Here is a 15,865-nt window from a genome sequence, read left to right on the forward strand (position 1 = left end):
TGGAGGTGATGGTGAAGGTAGTCGTGGTGGCGGTGGAGGGGTGGTGGTGACGGTGGCGCGGTGGTACGCTGGTGGTGATGGTGATGAAGTTACATGTTTTAATTTTGAAACTAAAATCCATAATCACAAAACCATATTTCGTGGTTTTAAAAAATAGGCAAAAACGATTTTGAAATTCAGTAAAAATTTACTTCAACTTTATTTTTACCGAACACATTATATTTTCAAATTTCCATTTAAAAACCAAAAACTGAAAACTGACAATCACTCGAACAACCCCTAACTTAATTACACAATGAGCCAATGAGAATCAGTCGTAGTTGTAAAATGTGATTACTTAAACCTTACTTTAGGAGAGACTTTTGACCTTCATCACACTCGTGTCGAAAGTAATTTAAAAAATATATAATTAAAAATAAACTTAATATATTTCTCAAAAAATAAACAAACTTAATATATGAAGCTGAAGGATATATTTTAACCAAATCACTTCATTTCATTTTTTCTCTATTTAGCTTGGAAGTCCAAATTCCAGTAATATTGATGATCATCATGGGTTAGGCTTTTCTTATTAGTAGTTTGTCTTTGCCTTTTCTTCTTTCGACAATATGGCAGCTAGTAGTGTAGTGGTTACTATTGATGTAATGTAGTAATATAGTAGTATTAGGATGGCACACAGATATAGTAGAGTTTTGAGTATCTCAGGAAACGAATAAAAGAAACGATGTTTGTTAGTAATAAGAAGAACACCATATATTGATGTTGTTTGGTGCACCACCCCCAAATTTTCAATAAATGTTGACCTTTGTTTTCGTCCAAATCTGAGGCATCTCTTATCAAGGTTCCTTTAATATCTATATTAGCTGGCATCACGTTTTTGTCTAGCTAACCCAGTAACTCTTCTAATTAGAAAATTAAGTCCTAATTAACAAACATTGGCAGATATCAATGACAATTCACAGCCTTCTTCCTACTCAAGAGGGATTGGTTGTAACTGAGTGGGTTAGTGTAGTGACTTAAAAACTATTTTTAAATTCAGGATTTGTTTGATTATAGTTTTTAAAGTCGTTTTCTGTTTTTAAAAACTACAAAATTAAAATTTTGTTTGTCACAATTTTTTTTAAAATAATTTTCATATTCAGTTTTAAAAATTAAAATACCATAAGAGTTCAAATATGTTTTTTTTTTTTAGTTTTCAAATTAAAACTTTTTAATGTTAAAAAACATCTCATTCAAACAAATTTTATTTTTTTAACCAATAGTTTTCAAAAATAGTTTTTAATTTTTTTTTAAATACAAAAAATCATAACTTCAATCAAACAGACCCACAAAAAACTGTTTTTTAAAAGAAAAGAAGCAAAAATTGTTTGAATGAAATATTTTGTACCATTTAAAAAATTTTAATTTGAAAACTAAAAACAGGAACATAAAACTTCTCTAAGTTTTTCTAATATTTTAGTTTTAAAAATTGAAAACAGATTTTTTTTTCAAAAACAGTTTCTGGAAACAGGTTGGGACAAACAAATTTTAATTAATTTTTTTAAAATAGAAAACAGTTTTCAAAAACTATCACCAAACAAGCCCTAAAGCTACAATCAAACAAACCTTTTATTTTTCCTTTTTAAATTTGTCATGTTCAGTCTCAAATCTCTCTCCCTTCTATTAAAATTTCTCTTATTCCCTTTGGGTCATATATTTAAAGAGGCAAATTCTGTAGTAGATGCTCTAGCTAAGCATGGTTTGGATCTGTTGGGTCCTCTTTCTGGATAATTCAGCTTTTGTTAGATAATGTCTCGGCAATCTCAGACTGAAACTGACCTCGTTGAACCAAGAAAAATCGGACTGTAGCGTCCGCCCCGAACCACCCGACTGCACCAAAAAGGCCACAGTTTGTTCGGTTTCGGATCGAGCTGGGTCGGGCCTTTTTGGACAACTTTAATTCATATAATAAATAAACATTTTAAAAAAATTAATATTCTGCATATCTTACAACTCTTTTTCTTTAATTAGCCACTAGCTTGTTAATCTCCTTAGTGACCCCTTACACCATGATAATAATCCTGATTAAATTTTAACCATTGTATTATTTAATATTGTAAATCAAACGATTAAAAGCTATATAAGGATGCAGCTTTAATTTTGTAGTAATTAATAAAACAAATCAAGTCATTCTCATAATAATTTACTTGGTGTTTTGCCTTCTCATTTTCATAAAAGCTAGTAGTACCCAAAAGAAATTATCTACTTTAAACACATCTTTAAAAAAATTAAATCTCATCTTCATATTTTGATGAATAATTTCTTCTCAACCACAACATTCTTAAAAAATGCAAACTACCATTTGTCATTTAATACGTGTTCCGGATTCTACTTTAAAAAAGAAAGGTTGAATAAACCAACCCTCTACCGACGCCTGTGTTTTGGTTTGTCGGCATAAGAAAAAGTTAACATGCTGAAATTCAAGATCTGAGCCATCTACTTACAGAACATGCCATGTGTATCAATTATTAAGTGTAATATGTTAGTGTTGGACTGTTGTTAGTTAAGAGGTTCCCTAATTAAAGAGCTAAAAAAAAGGTTTACATCTCTACATGGGAAGCCTCTTTATCATTGTACTATAACTCTATAAGAGATAATAATCCAAATTATTACTACATGTCAGAGTAAATTTAGATTTTCTATGGTCTTTCCGAATGCGACTAATAAATCATCATAACATCTTAGACTTAGATTTAATAAGTTATTTTTTACTTAAATAAATCGTAGCTATTGATTTTGAAAATCAAGGATTTATGAGAGGCGGAGACAAACTTTAAGGTTTCTCTGCCTTTTCGAACTGGTGAGTGCTCTGCCTTTCGATCTGTTGCGTGCTCTACCCCTTCGTTCCGCTGCGTGCTCTGCCTCCTCCTCGGCATAGGCGACATCGCTGCTATGAGCGAGTGTCGCCGGTAAGTCTCTTGGCTTGCCTGAACTGTGATAGCTTGCTAAGGCCAGTTCCGGGAGCGTGGTGGCCTTGTTGTGCGGCGGCGTCTTCCTCCTTCCCCCATGGAGTCAAAGCCACTGTTGTCTTCTGTCCGTTCTTGCTGCGATGTGGATTTGGGTCTGGTTCTAGCCTCGCCATTGGCACTTCCATCGCTGCTGCGTCTTGCAACACGTCGTCGTTGGTGAGCCTCTTTGCTTGCCTTGACCTGTGCTAGCATGTTGAGGCCATCCGAGTCTGTGGTGGCGGTGTAGTGCGACGGCGGCGTCCCTATTTCCCTTCGCTCGGAGTATCACCCCTGTTTAGAACACTGCTCGTGGCTCCTCAGATCTGTTGATTTCGGCGTCCTTCCTCAGATTTGAAGCTTTCAGGATGCTTATTTGATGTTTTATCCTTCACCGTTTTGCAACTTTGATGTCGGTGGCAGATGAAGAGCTTCTTTCGATATGCTTTTGAGGTGTTGCGCGGTGGAGTTTTACTGAAGGCTCGATGCAGACTAGGTTGGCGGTCTTGATGCTTCTTGAGTCATCGGTGGTGATTTGGTATCCTGGGCTTAGTACCGTGGTGCTTTTGGTCGATAGTTTGTGCGTTGTTGCATTTCTAGTGCCGAGATGTGACTCCATTTTTGTTGGGTTATGTGACTTTTGTCACAGTTTGGGTCCCCGACGGATGTCTGTCTCGTAGGTTTTTTGATCTGAGCTTGTTCTCATGATCACTGGGTAGCAGTTTTAACTTATGCTTTATAGCATTGGATGATTATTTGTACTATCGACCTTTTATATCTATATATATATATAACTTTTGTTTAAAAAAAAATTGAAGGCGACCACAATAAAAATATAAAAACATATATTTTTTTTTACTTTAACCTCTCACCAGGATTTCATTTTGTTAACTCTTTGTTTCATTGTGAAATAAATAAATTCAACATATTCATATAAACTGTGAACCCGGAACATTGGGTATGCAACATAGGCATAGACATATCAAAACATATACACATTGCTCTACTCCAAGACCAAGAGTTGTAGTTCTCTCCAGGCAAAGGTTGAGAGATGGGAGAAATACCAAAATTATCAGACGAATGTAAGAGGAAAGGGTTGAAAGCCCAGCTCGGCACCTCCATTATATATTTGATTTTACTTATTGTTTTTGTCAACGGATCATAATTTCATAAATCACGGCCCAACAGTTCAGTTGTTTGGGACTAATACCACCAAAATTTTATTCCCTTGATGGGCATGTAGTATTTGGGCAAAGAATCTCAACCTAATGGACCTGTCTCATTTGGGCCATCATGTAAGCAAAATGATTATAATCAGCAGCAACTAGATTAACATAGAACTAATGACATATAGGTTCACAAGAAAAACATAGAACATGAGAAAATAATTATGCTAAACTTGTATATTAGATTAGAGTCTGCAGCTTGATTCAGACCAATTTTCGGTTGTTTTCTTGTTTTTTTAGTTTCATTATCCAAATAAAAAAATTGTGACAACTTTGTACTTGGTTAGATTATTTTGTGATCTAGTTTAGATCCCCTGGCAGACGGAAGTCCTTATGCACGTGTGGGTTATAGATCCTGAGTAGAGATGACAGGAAAACCCAAACCCGCGGGGCTCAGCCCGAACCCGCCCCGAAATTGTGTGCGAAACCCGATTTCTTTGGGTTCGGGTTCGGGTTTGGGTTTCACCTAAATTTTAAAACATGTTTGGGTTTGGGTGTGGGATTGATTAAACCCACACCCAAACCCAAACCCAAACCCAAAGCCGAAGTCTTATGCATGTAATTATCAACCCTTATATATATATATACTATTAAAGCTACTAAGTAGAAGCTTTTTTTTAAGTTACTAAGTAGGCTTATATTCATGAACTATATTTTTCATTTGTATTGGAATGATAATGAGGTTTAATCAGCTTATGTTCATGTTGTTCTCTTATGTACATGTTGTTTCCGGGTTGATATTTTTGATTTTTTGTCGGTTCGGTACTCACATTGGGTTTTGGGTTTGGGTTCGGGTAACCCAAAACCCAGGGATTTGGGTTTGTGTTTAACTTTTGCACCCATATTGAATTCGGGTTTGGGTTTGGGTGTAAAGTTTGGGTTTGGGTGTGGGAATAGCCAAACCCGCACCCACGGGGCCCATTGGCCATTGCCAACCCTAATCCTGAGCTCAATTTCTCTCTGGTTGCTAACCTTGTCTCCTTGGGCCTTTGTTAACTTGTTTTATGTCGGGTTTAATATAACTTGGACCAGTTGACCCAAAAATAAACATGTGAAAAAGAACGTGTGTTTCTCCAAGAAATATTTTACATGTTAAGTGCGCTCATGTTCTGGCCGACTCAATTAACCATAAGGTTTAATATTGTCCAGATAGTTAAAAGGCTTCACAATAAAGTGGACACCATAACAATTGGTTGGAACGGCCAAAACGATGATTTGTCCCGTCTAGTAGTTAGCCACGTGAGTTGATCAAAGTCGACATACTTATTAAATAATTATTGCAAGATCACTCAAACGTAACGATTGTCGGAATCCCTACAAAAAAGTTTCATTAATGCTCGGCGCCACAAGCCCACAATAATAGATCTTACAATGCCTATAAATACATATTTGATAATTCATTTATGTAAGTGTAACTCATTTTTGATATCTGAATATTCTTTTAAGGCTTTGAGATTCTTCTCTCATTGATCTCGAAGCTGACTTGAGTGTTGAAGTACATTTTACAAGTACACCCTCCGTCGTTCTCCATCAAGCTCCATCATGGACATAGCTATCACCACCAGAGTGTTCATTCTACATCTATTATTCAAATATCACATTGCTCGAAGATCCATTTCTGGAAGACCACCTCTATCGTAAATTTGAACTTTAGTTTTATGATAACTTTTTTATAAATACTAACAAATAACTTTATAATATTTATAAGGATATATAAATAAAAAATTAAAAGTATGAATATATTTAATACTAAGGTTTCATTAATTTCTTTTTAATTATAATTTTTCTATTCCATCTGTTCACTATTTTGAGTTTTTTTTTTCATATTTATCTGTCAACAGACTCAACACTTTTGTAAGAGTAAAATACATTCACTCTTTCAAGATTTGTTAAAATGACACTCCATCTCATTGTTATTTAAGATATACACTACACCCCACCCCTTTTAAGTTTTACAACAAAATATCAAAATCTGTTACAAAATCCTTTAGATAATGAATAATAGACACAAAGTTACTGACAAATTTTATAGAGGGATGATTTTCATTGCAAAAATCGTCACTAATTTAAATCCCTCTATTTTATCGACAAAATATTTTTCCATCTGCAAAACTCGTCACTAATAAGTGCAAAGTTTAACAAGTATTTTAAATTATCAAAGAAATTCAGAGGTAGAAATATAATCTGTCGCTATAGTCAGATTTAAATTAGTGATGACTTTTGCGACAAAACATCTCTTTACAAAATCTGTCATTAGTTATGTCTCTGTTATTTGGATTTTGAAATGAATTCTGATTCCGTCGCAAAAGTTGAAAGGGGTTGAGTGAAGTGTACATTTTAGATGAGAATGATGTGAAGTGTCATTTTGACAAATATTGAGAGGAGTATACTCTTAACTTAAAATAATTCTTAATCATGATATGAAAATTGAAGGGTCAAAATTAATAAATGAAGTAACATATTAAAAAACAAAAACATTAATGCATTTGTTAATACATGTGTTAAAATCTTAAAAGGGATACATGTATAAAACAATTCTTTTATCTTCTCATCAAAATTGATTTATTTCACAAAAACTCACTGAGGTAACGAAGAAGGGGAAAGAAGAAGGGGAAACAAGTACACTTGAAGAGCACAATAAAATAAATAGTTGTATATTGCGTTCTTCTGAAAGCGTCCTTCCTTCTCAATGCCCATCCAATGCATTCTTTTATCCGTCTTTTTAGTTGTAAACCCGATAATGTGGATACAAAACTATCCCCTTTTCCCTTGAGATCAATTACCCTTCCAAATGATTTATCATATATAGAGTCAGTATATATTTTTGTTGGAAGAGAGATTAATTAATGAGATGTTTTTCAAAAGGAAAGTTCAATTATAATCAATAGAGAGGGGGCTAAAAAATCAAGTGGATGGGAACCTACCTTCATTAAAGTCAAGGGAGCATACGAAAAGCCAGAACCGAAAAGAAAACATTTATGGGCAGGCGCAAGGATAAATTAATGGCCCTGAGAAAAGCATACTCTTCCAAAAATCGGATATGGTATATTTGTAGGTTTTTGCAGCAGGGGAATGGATACACTACTTTAAAACAATTTTTTATTTAAGTAATTATTTATCATTAATTTGATTTGAAGTGTGAAAAATTTTAAAACTAAAATATAAATATGCACATATATATACTTAGGCTAAAAAACACTTTTCGCCCCTGATATTTCAAGTTTGTGTAAATTCTGCCCTTATTCTATTTTTGTCGATGTTTCTACCCCTCATGTTTTCAAACAATGCACCGTCTACCCCTCCATCAGTCAGATGTTAAAAAACTAACATAATGAGCTGATTTGGCTTTTTTTTTTAAATATTTTTTGGACCTACCACGTGAAAATTACAAGGGAAATTGAAAAAATGGGGCATGGGAGATTCAAACTCAAGACCTATAAGTAGCAAAACATGCATTTAACCAGTTCAGTTACATACATAATTGATATATACCTCAAGCAAATTTAATTTATATCATTTCCTTGATCATCATCAACTTCATATACTCCTATTCATCTCTACAATCCACTCATGAACCTCTCCTGAGAAAGCCTGACTGACAGAGGGATAGACGGTGCACTGTTTGAAAACTTGAGGGGTAGAAACGTCGACAAAAATAGAGTAGGAGCATAATTTGCACAAACTTAAAACATCAGGGGCCAAAAATGCTTTTTATATTATTCTACAAACAAATCCATTAAGAGTGGTCTTTTATTTAGAAGGTTGACCTGTGCTAGCTAAGGAAAAATTTAGGGTTTTACACAAATACACATGCCTTCCATTTACATATAATAAAGATTTGACGTATATTCTTATGTATTCCTACTTTACTTTTTTAGAGTAACGAGTTTTGAGTGTGTGCCTCTTGGGACTTGGTAAATGGATATATTTTAGAAAAGAGAGTCGGTTTGAGTCTTGACCAATATGAGGCAACTAGTATGTATACCCGTGCCGATGCACGGGGGACATATTTCTAAGTATATAATAATTTTCTTTTAATATATAAAATTATTTATTTTGTATAAATGAAAAGTAAATGTAAATATTATTTTTTTATTTGATTAATTTGTTTATGATATAATAATATAATAAATGATATGATTTTTTTTTCTTTTATTTTCGTTTTTCCTATCTCCAAATATAAGTTTACACAATTTATAATTTATAAAAATTGATAGAAAATATGGATTACATATTAAGTTACATTTTTTTACACTATATCATTGTGATTTTCTAAACTCTAAATAAATACGGATGGGTAAAAAAAAAATTAAAGATGCAATAATAATTATCTTATATAAAATACTATAATATATTTATCAAAAATCAAGAACATTTAACGAAAAATCGCAATAGATATATCTGGTGGGAAAACATCACATTCCAGTAAAACGTACAAAATTGTTGGATTTAATATCCAATCTATCTAATTGTTAGCCACCGAGAAAAATAAAAAACACAACTGCAAAATTTCAATAACTGACTTTTGGTTGGAGAAATTAATTCGTTCATGACTCCAATATGAATAACGTGTGGATCATTTTTATGAATTTCAAACCAAATATAATGATTCTCTCTAAGGTTATTCGCTTTGATGAATTTTTTCTATCGCTTCTTCAAGGTGCACTCAGACTCTCTCCTTGGGTTCCAAACCAATTCAAAGTAAAATCTCATATTTTTTGATCTCGTTGAACCAAATTGTAATGCTTCTCTATATCTACCCCTAAAATATTTAAAAAGTCTAGAAAAAGTTAAAAAATTATATTAAAACATTTTCAATTAGTTTCAACTTGAAGGTATTTTCATACTAAATGTTCCTCTTCGTATCATAATTTTTTTATACCCCAACAAATTTTGACTATATATTTTCTATCCCCGTGTCACAAATTGTTCTCTCTCTCTCTCTCTCTCTCTCTCTCTCTCTCTCTCTCTCTCTCTCTCTCTCTCTCTCTCTCTCTCTCTCTCTCTCTCTCTCTCTCTCTCTCTCTCTCTCTCTCTCTCTCTCTCTCTCACATGTATAAAGGACTTGTTATTTCAACAACTTGTTCATTTGGAATCTGAATTAACTTATGTTGTGAGATTGTTATGTTGATGCTTAGAAAACTTGAATTTAGCGACTCAATAATTTATTTTACTTTCTCATCGAAAAACCTAAACATAAAAAAAAAAAGCTATATATGTTCATTTATTCTAGTTGTCGTCAAAATTTCATATTTATATATATATATATACATTTAAACTTATGAAAAAAATTATAAAATTATATTGTTTGTTATTTTCAACTTGAAAATATTTTAATATAAATGTTCTTTCCCATGGAATCTATATTTTCACAATCAAATTAAAATGGTTTTGTATATCTACTTTTAAAGTTATTTAAAAGTACGGAAAAAGTACTAAGATTTTATTAAAACACTAGTATCTTTTACCCGTGCGATGCACGGGGATATTCATTTTTTTTTATGACGTAAAATTTTAAAATATTTATTATTGTTGTTATATGTATTAAAAGATAATGGACATTGATATTAATATCACCCACACCTATCATTATCATCCCCAATGTGTATCACAATTTAAAGTGTGTTACATTTTCACTACCGCTACACATTAGGGTGGTTGGTATTAATAAGAATGCGTGTAGTATTTTTAATAATGTCCAAAGATAATTTACAAATTAATAAAGGATATAGTTTAATTTTCGATATTAGAACTTATTAATTTGTAAATATTTTTTCATGATAAATGTGTTAGTTTTTGTCTTGCAAAAAAGAAATTATTATATATATATGTATATATATATATATGTATATATATATACATATATATATATATGTTTTTCATCCTTATTTATGTTAATCAATAAACATATAAAAAGAAATCTAAGAAAAAAAAAGGGAGTAAAAAAAAGAAAGAGAAAATGAAAATACATAAGCGTTTTAAGCTAGGCAAATTTGATGTGCATTTAGGTAATTTTCATATAGATTTTTATTTTTTGTTTCATGTAGAATGAAAGTAACTTTTTCCTAAGAGAGATAACCTCACAATGATATGGATGTTTTCGACTCGAACATGATTTCCTTCAAAGAAAGACGTCTTATCCAAGAAGAAAGTAATTTTCATTTTTTTGTGTGGAGATAACAGTAGTTTTCATTAGAATAATTGTTGATTGAGCACAAAAACATTAAAAAAATGGAAAATATAAATAGGTTTTGACTCGGGAAGGTTTAAACCAAGTCCTAGTATTGTGACTCGTGAAATACATGGAGATACTCATTTTTGTTTATAATGTGTATTTTTTCATATTCTTAGTTATTTTTATAGATTTACTAAAATAAGAATCATGAATTAAAACAATACAATTCTTTTTAAATATAAAAATTGTTGAATCTGCTTCACACCGGTGCTGTCATGCCTGAAGCCGATGAGTTTAGTGGATGTCCTTGGAAGTTTATGCATCTTGGAGTTATGGCGGATTTGTTTTGCGTTTTTTTAAGCCAATAAAAGGTTTTTACTTAGATATCCATATAACTTTACTATGGAGTATGTATATGAATCTCACATAGAAAAGAAGAGCTTACCTAGAACAAATTGGCGCCCTTGACTGACTAAATCCCAAAATAATTTTGCATTTGGTATTTTCATCATTGCACCTTGAATTAATCTTAGTTGCAAGGTTTCTAATATGCTTCCACCAAACATGGTTCCTTTCAACTGTGTACCCAACCTCGAACTTCATCATCATCATCGCAAGTTTTTGGTCTTACACGGATGAACTATCACAACTAAAATTTCTTCGTTATTTTCTTGGCTTAAGACACCACCACCTGGTCTGCGTATAAGTCTCAAAGTGTACACACCAGTTGATTGCCTCTGCAATTTTCATTATAATTTTAACAAAATAAACCTAATGATTTAGGAGAGTCTAAAAAATTTAATATAATCAATGTATGAAAAAGACCCACGCCGAATCGTGTAGCGCAACATCTATATGCCTATTTGTCTATCCATCCCTTTCACTTTCTATTAATCCACTTTTTTTCAACTAAATGCTCATTAACATCTAACATAAAAAAAAGATAAAGATTAATATTAAACTACAATGTGGAGCATGCAATGCTTCTGTTGTATGAGAAGTAACCTAGCAAGTATTAGTCATTAGCAAAACCCGTTTTGCTAGATTTTTTTTAACTGTTTGGCTAGGTTTTGGTTAGGTCTGCAGAATCTTAGAGGGTATTTTTTGACTGGTTTTGCTTTTTGGATCCCCTCCGAGGAGGGTGAATATCATGTATATCTCCTCATCTTTATTTCAATACATTTTGACTTTCAAAAAAAGTATTAGTCATTAGCGGTTGTCTGAATTTTAGGAAGTGGTATAAAATCATATTTTGCTCCATAGATTGTGTCACTTGTAGTCTCTTTAACTTTAGAGATGCCCATTAAAGTAATCTTGTATTTATACTTTGTGACTCTACATTTCTTAGTAGATGTTTGAACCATAAAATTATGAATCATATAAACTTGTCCTTCACACAATGTGTCACTAAACTGTGCTATTTGACTCCGGCCAAAGGTTGCATGGATCTTCGAGCGCCGTTTTATTTTCAAAATAAAAATTTCCAATCATAAAAATTCATGGTTTTGTATGGTAAAAATAAATAGTTTGATTAGGTACCATGAGAGTGGAAAAAAATATTAAAACATAACACATGTTCATCGATTAAGAGCAACTTAATACTATTAACAACTTGAGGTTTTTTGAAATCTCTTATTTCCCACACATGGAGCACACGAACTCTGAAATATCAGATACCTTATGCAAAATTTGGGCCATCAAAAAGAAGATATTTTGTTAGGTGTTTCGATTTTACATGATGAAATCAAGTTGAAAATCATCATGAAAAAAAAAATGTTAGAACACATATAAACATTCTAGGCTAGTAAATCAATAGTTACCCCTTGAATATATGTACCTGAGAAAATAGCTTGAACCTTGAGCTTTTGAAAAAACAAAAGCAAATACATAAACAAAGATTATGTGAATAACACATGTTGAATGAGTATTGACACTTATTTATATACTTGTAGAGAGAAGGGTTAGCGAGAGTATTATTTTGGTAAGATGTTATTTAATATTAAGTTTGTCTTTTTAAATTTCATACCTCATAAGAAATAAATAATAATAAATTTATTTAAAATATTTTGAAATTAATAGTAAAACTCTATAGAATGACATTGATGAAGGAAGTTCAAGAGGAAGAGATATGAGAGTTTTTTTTTATTGAATGACCTTTAACTTTTAAGGTTTTTTTTAACTCACTTTTAAGGTTTATTATTAATATTAATTATTAGTTGATTAATGTTTCAATAACTATAAAATAATAATATGTGTCTCATAGAATTCCTAATCTCAAGCGGTTAAAACTATAAAGACGAAGAAATGAATTCAAATTGAAACCGAAAGTTAGTATTTAAATAAAATTTAATATATTTATATTATGGTTGAGTTATAACATAAAAAATTAAGATTCAAAAAATTTAAGTTGAATTTCATTGGTCCTTCAATTTCAGTCAAAAAAATTAAGGATTTCATTTCAATAGGAAAATGAACAAAAAAATGAGGTACACTCAACCAATAGAGTTGATATTTATCAACAAAAAAAACCAATAGAGTTGATAGATAAAAGAAATAAGAAGGCAGAACAAAACCAAAAATTGAAAAATAATGTAAAATTAGTGCATTCGTAGTGCAAGTGACACTAAAAATGACAAAAATAAATTAAACCTAACGTATTCGAAGAGAAGAAGGACGATGAAGATGACAACACTGTATAAAGTGAAATAAAATAAAGATGACTTTCATTCAGTAGACCAAGTTGACAATCAAACAATTAAAAAGTACAAAAGATGTAAGAAACTTACATATTTTCAAGATAGTATATTGGAAGAACGGTAACAATAGCAGTAAAACCTAAAAGAAGAAAAAATTGAAATGAAATCAATTAAATGTAAAATAAGAACAAAGACTTCATTTTATTAGATTAGAAGAAAAGAAAATCAGTTAGTTGATTTAGTTGATAATGAAAATGAAAAGAAAAGTAAGAAACTTACATTAACTAAAGATTGATCTGTCAAAGAAATGGAAATAACATCATAAAATTGTGCATGAAAAAAAATGAAACACAATAAGAGAAATGATAAAGAAGAAAACATAATAGAAGTTAAGAAAATATCATAGTAATTTTATTAATCCATAGAGAACTCTTACCGGATGGACGATGATGATGGAGAAGACCATTAATGCCTAAAGAATGAAAACTCATGAAGAAGAAGAAGTGACTGATAAAAAAGAATAGATGAAGTAGAAAATTTTCTAACCTGACAAAATATCTTCTTATGTAGGGGATGATGCTTTTAGAGAATTCAAATGAGAGAGATTTCTTCCATAGGAATAGAGGTTCTGGAGATCAAGATGGGAAAGATGAAAGGAATCTGAAAGTGGAATGGAAATGTGTTTCATATATGAGAGAAAAAGGAAGAGACTCTTGCTATTTTTGTAACCACATTCAAGAGTTACAAAAGCAATAAAGAAAACAACCAAGAATGTCAAAAGGTTTCTCAAAGGGTTTTGTAAGAAAATGATGTACGGTTAGGATTAGAAACAATCAACGGTCAAGATTGATTTTATAATTAATTATTCACAAATTTACATATATGCCCATGAAAAAATATTCACTCATGTGCATTGATTTATTGAATTACTATCTTACCCTCAAAGTTGCAAAAACTCTTCCTTTATATAGTTTATAGATAGATAGATAGATAGATAGATAACTATATATATATTTTTTTTAAGAAAGGGTCCTTTGAAAACATTTTTTTTTCGAGCTGATAACATCTACATGGAGCTAACTCATTCAGCGAAGTTTTTTCCATCCACAAAAGAATTAAGCATGTACCACTTGAACTAACCACTCGTTGAGCGTTAGTTCAATAACTATATATATGCATCCATCTAATAATTTTTTAGATGTCAACTGAACTAGATATTTATATAAGAGCATCTTCAATGCTAGTTCTTATTTTTTAGTTTTTAGCACTATTCATATGGGCCCGTATTGCCACATGTGTTAAAGTAACTCTCAAGCAATTTTGCTCCAACCATGAGTTCTTAGTTCTTAGTTCTTACCACTATTCATTTGGTCTCACCAACCACATTATTTATACTTTTTATTTTTTCATAAAGTAATAAAACAAAACTCATAAAGTAATAAAGTGATTTGAATGAGAGATAAATAATTAATATTTTAAGCTAATAACTCAAAAAGCAAAACTTCTTATATAAGAACTGAGTTCTTATTTTTAAGAACTAAAGAGTCAATGTCAGCACTTTCAATGGTAAAGTTCTTAGTTCTTAGTTCTTAACTAAAAAATAAGAACTAAGGACCTTGCATTGGAGATGCTCTAACTAGTAAACATGAGATTAATCTCTCACTCCACTATGAGTGCACTTAGATGTAGCAAACTGATCAATAATGAACTTTTTTTTTTTATTTACTAGAGTTGAGAATCAAACTTTTAAATCACTTATTTAATGAATAAAGTGTTGAATACTCCAACTAATAACTAACAAAACATGTACATGATAGTTTTTTTTCTCAAAAGTATTTTATAATAACATTACATGAGGTAATAAATCCAACAAGTTCGAGCATATTTATAGTTAGATTTATTAAACATTTAGTCAATTAATTGTTTGATCATTAAGTAGTATTGTGTATAGAGAAGTATTTGTTCGAAGAGACTTATCATGTTTAATTATATATAATCTTATGACCGGCTGAATGTAAGATTTTTTTTTCTATTAATAATGTAAGATTAAATTTCATGGATTAAAAACCACCGATTGAATATTTAAAAAAAACTTATGATTATGTAATCACTCTATTAATTACTTATTAGGTTACAACATAGAAGTTAGAAGTCAAGAACCACACACGTATTGAAGCGTGATTTTGTCACCTTCACCTACTTCGAATAGCGAATCCAGGCAACGTTGATATTCCACCATTTTTAATTTATAAGAAAGAGACACATTCTGGTATGTGTTGATATTGTTCATCCTAACAGAAGATAGATGAGAGAGAGAGAGAGAGAGAGATTAGTATATAGAATGATTTATGCGTCAAGTTAAGAGTATTTTTAAGGCAAAGAGAGGGTTACAACTTACAGGTCCACCAACTGGTGGTTATAGCGTTTGAACACTTCCAAGCAAACAACCAGTCAACCACCCTCTTAACTCTTCTCTTCTCTTTGCTTTGCTACCTTATGTTATGTTGCTACACCCTTCTATTCTATTCTATTCTATTTTCTGCCGTTTATCACACGTGATTATTTCATCCATGGTTGACACTTACAATTGCTTAGGATTTTGTGTATGTTTGGATATAAGTGTTTATGAATATAGATTTATTATTTTGCAATTGTTGTAAAAAATGTCTATTTTGTAATGGGACCGAATAACACTTTTTTTTGGTACAAGGGGACCGAATAATACTTATTAAAACTTATTTAATTATTTTTTTAGTAGAAAAATTTCAGTAAATTAATGTTTTT

The sequence above is a fragment of the Lotus japonicus genome, chromosome 5 (genome assembly GCF_012489685.1).
Source record: "Lotus japonicus ecotype B-129 chromosome 5, LjGifu_v1.2".
NCBI classification, from domain to species: domain Eukaryota; kingdom Viridiplantae; phylum Streptophyta; class Magnoliopsida; order Fabales; family Fabaceae; genus Lotus; species Lotus japonicus.